This window comes from Acipenser ruthenus, chromosome 55 (genome assembly GCF_902713425.1).
Source record: "Acipenser ruthenus chromosome 55, fAciRut3.2 maternal haplotype, whole genome shotgun sequence".
In the NCBI taxonomy this organism is placed as follows: domain Eukaryota; kingdom Metazoa; phylum Chordata; class Actinopteri; order Acipenseriformes; family Acipenseridae; genus Acipenser; species Acipenser ruthenus.
The window spans coordinates 7,590,459-7,595,458 of record NC_081243.1 but is presented as its reverse complement, the minus strand read 5'-3'; the positions used below and the strand labels follow the sequence as shown (position 1 = coordinate 7,595,458).

Here is a 5,000-nt window from a genome sequence, read left to right as displayed (position 1 = left end):
TTTTTAAATTCGCAGCACGAAAACTAGGATTCACATGTGTTTCACGTAACACTTTTTCAATTCATTCATCTGGTCACAGTGTTTTACCGCTACAGCAGGACCCGGCAATGCTTTTAATGCAATCGGCATTAAAAGCTGCCACGTCAGTGGAGAACTGCACGAGTACTCTCGCTCTCATTTCAAACAAGGGGATTTGAATTGCCTTCTAGCCGCTCTCGCTCACGCCGGGCGCCGTGGCGTGTGTCTGTAATGCCAGCTACAGGGGCAGGTTGAGGCTGGCGGATCGCTTGAGCACGGGAGCTCTGTGCTGCAACTGGCTGTGCCGATCGGGAGTCCGCACTTAGCACGGCATCGACATGGCATTTCTGGGGGAGCTCGTGAATGCCAGGTCGTCTAAGGAGGGGTGAACCGGCCCAGGTCGGGAACGGAGCAGGTCAAAACCCCCGTGTCGCACCAGTAGTGGGACTGCTCCTGTGAGCGGATGTTGCAGTGCATCCTTTGCAAAACAACGAAACCCAGCCTCCTTTTTTTTCTATTTATTTTTTGAAGTACATGCTGACTAACTGATCCATTCCAAACATATCAAAACGAAATCCCACCTAAACTACTTTCCTCATTTATAGCGACCGCTTCTCGATGAACATAGAAATGCTAGCCGCCAGTTAAAGAAGTCAGACGGCCCAAACAGGCAACAGCACACAGCTCGGAGACACGGCAAAATTACAGTGCTCTCGACAGGTACACCCAATAGAAAAACGTCTCCCATCTAACAGAACAGCTAGGTCTGCACTTCTTTGGAAACTCGGGGGACCACAACAGTGGCAGGCGCTGGCTCGTTGGTCTAGGGGTATGATTCTCGCTTAGGGTGCGAGAGGTCCCGGGTTCAAATCCCGGACGAGCCCGTTTTTAATTCTTTTGTATTACACTTTTCCAATTACTATGCATTGCCGATACGCACGCTCAAATTCCATGAACAACAATATCACAGCGACCAAGGGCTGATTGCACAATGGTTAAACGAGGACTGCAGTCTTTGTTGAGTCTGCAAAGCAACTGCTTATGCATTAAACACAATTCTGACGTAACAGACTATAAAACCATTCAGCATCGAGTTTCTGTAGTTTATACAGCACTGTTTATTTTGGTAACGCATGTGCTTGTTTTTTTTTTTTTTTTTTTGGTATGTAGTTTAAAACAACCACAAAACTAGTGTAACAGATGGGCATTTTGTACGTACAATTGTTTGTGTACATGTACAATCTAGCACTAGAACGGGTTAATTCATCTTTTCACACTGCACTAGATGCTGCTAATACATTACCTACCTCAAGCAAACCTCAAGCAAACGTCAAGCAAGCATTGGTGGTTCAGTGGTAGAATTCTCGCCTGCCACGCGGGAGGCCCGGGTTCGATTCCCGGCCAATGCAACCTTCTTTTTTACTTTATGTATACAATTACAGCCACACGCACCTGCCTTCAATCAGTAAAAAAAAAAAAAAAAAATCTCCCCGTCGGGGAATTGAACCCCGGTCTCCCGCGTGACAGGCGGGGATACTGACCACTATACTAACGAGGAAGGCACACGCTCCCTGCCACTATGGCAACGCATTTAGTTGCAAAGCGTCTAAGTCAAAACTGCCTGCTGAGCTTAATGGTTTACGGATCGAAAACAGTATAGTACAAAACAATTAAAAAAAAAAAAAAACGGGCTCGTCCGGGATTTGAACCCGGGACCTCTCGCACCCAAAGCGAGAATCATACCCCTAGACCAACGAGCCAGCTTTCGGTTTTATCCTGCGGCCGACGCGTGATTCAGTCTCTGGCAGCAAAATAAGTGCAGCATGACCAGAGTCCCGTTCCGTCTGCCGGTGCGGAATGCTGCTGGCACCTCAGAGGAGGGGGGGCTTAATACTCGCCAACGCAACCTTCTTTATTTTTTGGCATTCTTATATAGTGCTGCTTTTTTTTTTTTTTTTTTTTTTTTTTTTTTAAATTCGCAGCACGAAAACTAGGATTCACATGTGTTTCACGTAACACTTTTTCAATTCATTCATCTGGTCACAGTGTTTTACCGCTACAGCAGGACCCGGCAATGCTTTTAATGCAATCGGCATTAAAAGCTGCCACGTCAGTGGAGAACTGCACGAGTACTCTCGCTCTCATTTCAAACAAGGGGATTTGAATTGCCTTCTAGCCGCTCTCGCTCACGCCGGGCGCCGTGGCGTGTGTCTGTAATGCCAGCTACAGGGGCAGGTTGAGGCTGGCGGATCGCTTGAGCACGGGAGCTCTGTGCTGCAACTGGCTGTGCCGATCGGGAGTCCGCACTTAGCACGGCATCGACATGGCATTTCTGGGGGAGCTCGTGAATGCCAGGTCGTCTAAGGAGGGGTGAACCGGCCCAGGTCGGGAACGGAGCAGGTCAAAACCCCCGTGTCGCACCAGTAGTGGGACTGCTCCTGTGAGCGGATGTTGCAGTGCATCCTTTGCAAAACAACGAAACCCAGCCTCCTTTTTTTTCTATTTATTTTTTGAAGTACATGCTGACTAACTGATCCATTCCAAACATATCAAAACGAAATCCCACCTAAACTACTTTCCTCATTTATAGCGACCGCTTCTCGATGAACATAGAAATGCTAGCCGCCAGTTAAAGAAGTCAGACGGCCCAAACAGGCAACAGCACACAGCTCGGAGACACGGCAAAATTACAGTGCTCTCGACAGGTACACCCAATAGAAAAACGTCTCCCATCTAACAGAACAGCTAGGTCTGCACTTCTTTGGAAACTCGGGGGACCACAACAGTGGCAGGCGCTGGCTCGTTGGTCTAGGGGTATGATTCTCGCTTAGGGTGCGAGAGGTCCCGGGTTCAAATCCCGGACGAGCCCGTTTTTAATTCTTTTGTATTACACTTTTCCAATTACTATGCATTGCCGATACGCACGCTCAAATTCCATGAACAACAATATCACAGCGACCAAGGGCTGATTGCACAATGGTTAAACGAGGACTGCAGTCTTTGTTGAGTCTGCAAAGCAACTGCTTATGCATTAAACACAATTCTGACGTAACAGACTATAAAACCATTCAGCATCGAGTTTCTGTAGTTTATACAGCACTGTTTATTTTGGTAACGCATGTGCTTGTTTTTTTTTTTTTTTTTTGGTATGTAGTTTAAAACAACCACAAAACTAGTGTAACAGATGGGCATTTTGTACGTACAATTGTTTGTGTATATGTACAATCTAGCACTAGAACGGGTTAATTCATCTTTTCACACTGCACTAGATGCTGCTAATACATTACCTACCTCAAGCAAACCTCAAGCAAACGTCAAGCAAGCATTGGTGGTTCAGTGGTAGAATTCTCGCCTGCCACGCGGGAGGCCCGGGTTCGATTCCCGGCCAATGCAACCTTCTTTTTTACTTTATGTATACAATTACAGCCACACGCACCTGCCTTCAATCAGTAAAAAAAAAAAAAAAAAATCTCCCCGTCGGGGAATTGAACCCCGGTCTCCCGCGTGACAGGCGGGGATACTGACCACTATACTAACGAGGAAGGCACACGCTCCCTGCCACTATGGCAACGCATTTAGTTGCAAAGCGTCTAAGTCAAAACTGCCTGCTGAGCTTAATGGTTTACGGATCGAAAACAGTATAGTACAAAACAATTAAAAAAAAAAAAAAACGGGCTCGTCCGGGATTTGAACCCGGGACCTCTCGCACCCAAAGCGAGAATCATACCCCTAGACCAACGAGCCAGCTTTCGGTTTTATCCGGCGGCCGACGCGTGATTCAGTCTCTGGCAGCAAAATAAGTGCAGCATGACCAGAGTCCCGTTCCGTCTGCCGGTGCGGAATGCTGCTGGCACCTCAGAGGAGGGGGGGCTTAATACTCGCCAACGCAACCTTCTTTATTTTTTGGCATTCTTATATAGTGCTGCTTTTTTTTTTTTTTTTTTTTTTTTTTTTTTTTTTTAAATTCGCAGCACGAAAACTAGGATTCACATGTGTTTCACGTAACACTTTTTCAATTCATTCATCTGGTCACAGTGTTTTACCGCTACAGCAGGACCCGGCAATGCTTTTAATGCAATCGGCATTAAAAGCTGCCACGTCAGTGGAGAACTGCACGAGTACTCTCGCTCTCATTTCAAACAAGGGGATTTGAATTGCCTTCTAGCCGCTCTCGCTCACGCCGGGCGCCGTGGCGTGTGTCTGTAATGCCAGCTACAGGGGCAGGTTGAGGCTGGCGGATCGCTTGAGCACGGGAGCTCTGTGCTGCAACTGGCTGTGCCGATCGGGAGTCCGCACTTAGCACGGCATCGACATGGCATTTCTGGGGGCGCTCGTGAATGCCAGGTCGTCTAAGGAGGGGTGAACCGGCCCAGGTCGGGAACGGAGCAGGTCAAAACCCCCGTGTCGCACCAGTAGTGGGACTGCTCCTGTGAGCGGATGTTGCAGTGCATCCTTTGCAAAACAACGAAACCCAGCCTCCTTTTTTTTCTATTTATTTTTTGAAGTACATGCTGACTAACTGATCCATTCCAAACATATCAAAACGAAATCCCACCTAAACTACTTTCCTCATTTATAGCGACCGCTTCTCGATGAACATAGAAATGCTAGCCGCCAGTTAAAGAAGTCAGACGGCCCAAACAGGCAACAGCACACAGCTCGGAGACACGGCAAAATTACAGTGCTCTCGACAGGTACACCCAATAGAAAAACGTCTCCCATCTAACAGAACAGCTAGGTCTGCACTTCTTTGGAAACTCGGGGGACCACAACAGTGGCAGGCGCTGGCTCGTTGGTCTAGGGGTATGATTCTCGCTTAGGGTGCAAGAGGTCCCGGGTTCAAATCCCGGACGAGCCCGTTTTTAATTCTTTTGTATTACACTTTTCCAATTACTATGCATTGCCGATACGCACGCTCAAATTCCATGAACAACAATATCACAGCGACCAAGGGCTGATTGCACAATGGTTAAACGAGGACT

The 5,000-nt window shown here is 47.5% G+C and overlaps 9 non-coding genes across 9 annotated transcripts; 5 read left to right on the top strand and 4 right to left on the bottom strand.

Annotated features, from left to right (window-relative positions):
• The first annotated feature begins 830 nt into the window (after positions 1-830).
• trnap-agg (transfer RNA proline (anticodon AGG)) lies at positions 831-902 on the top strand. Its single transcript has one exon. It is a non-coding gene; the product is annotated as a tRNA-Pro (tRNA).
• A 454-nt stretch (positions 903-1,356) lies between these two features.
• Positions 1,357-1,427, top strand: trnag-gcc (transfer RNA glycine (anticodon GCC)). Its single transcript has one exon. It is a non-coding gene; the product is annotated as a tRNA-Gly (tRNA).
• A 77-nt stretch (positions 1,428-1,504) lies between these two features.
• trnad-guc (transfer RNA aspartic acid (anticodon GUC)) lies at positions 1,505-1,576 on the bottom strand. The gene has a single exon. It is a non-coding gene; the product is annotated as a tRNA-Asp (tRNA).
• A 130-nt stretch (positions 1,577-1,706) lies between these two features.
• Positions 1,707-1,778, bottom strand: trnap-ugg (transfer RNA proline (anticodon UGG)). Its single transcript has one exon. It is a non-coding gene; the product is annotated as a tRNA-Pro (tRNA).
• A 1,037-nt stretch (positions 1,779-2,815) lies between these two features.
• On the top strand, positions 2,816-2,887 carry trnap-agg (transfer RNA proline (anticodon AGG)). The gene has a single exon. It is a non-coding gene; the product is annotated as a tRNA-Pro (tRNA).
• A 453-nt stretch (positions 2,888-3,340) lies between these two features.
• On the top strand, positions 3,341-3,411 carry trnag-gcc (transfer RNA glycine (anticodon GCC)). The gene has a single exon. It is a non-coding gene; the product is annotated as a tRNA-Gly (tRNA).
• A 77-nt stretch (positions 3,412-3,488) lies between these two features.
• On the bottom strand, positions 3,489-3,560 carry trnad-guc (transfer RNA aspartic acid (anticodon GUC)). Its single transcript has one exon. It is a non-coding gene; the product is annotated as a tRNA-Asp (tRNA).
• A 130-nt stretch (positions 3,561-3,690) lies between these two features.
• trnap-ugg (transfer RNA proline (anticodon UGG)) lies at positions 3,691-3,762 on the bottom strand. Its single transcript has one exon. It is a non-coding gene; the product is annotated as a tRNA-Pro (tRNA).
• Positions 3,763-4,804: 1,042 nt separating this feature from the next.
• On the top strand, positions 4,805-4,876 carry trnap-agg (transfer RNA proline (anticodon AGG)). Its single transcript has one exon. It is a non-coding gene; the product is annotated as a tRNA-Pro (tRNA).
• The last annotated feature ends 124 nt before the right edge of the window (positions 4,877-5,000 follow it).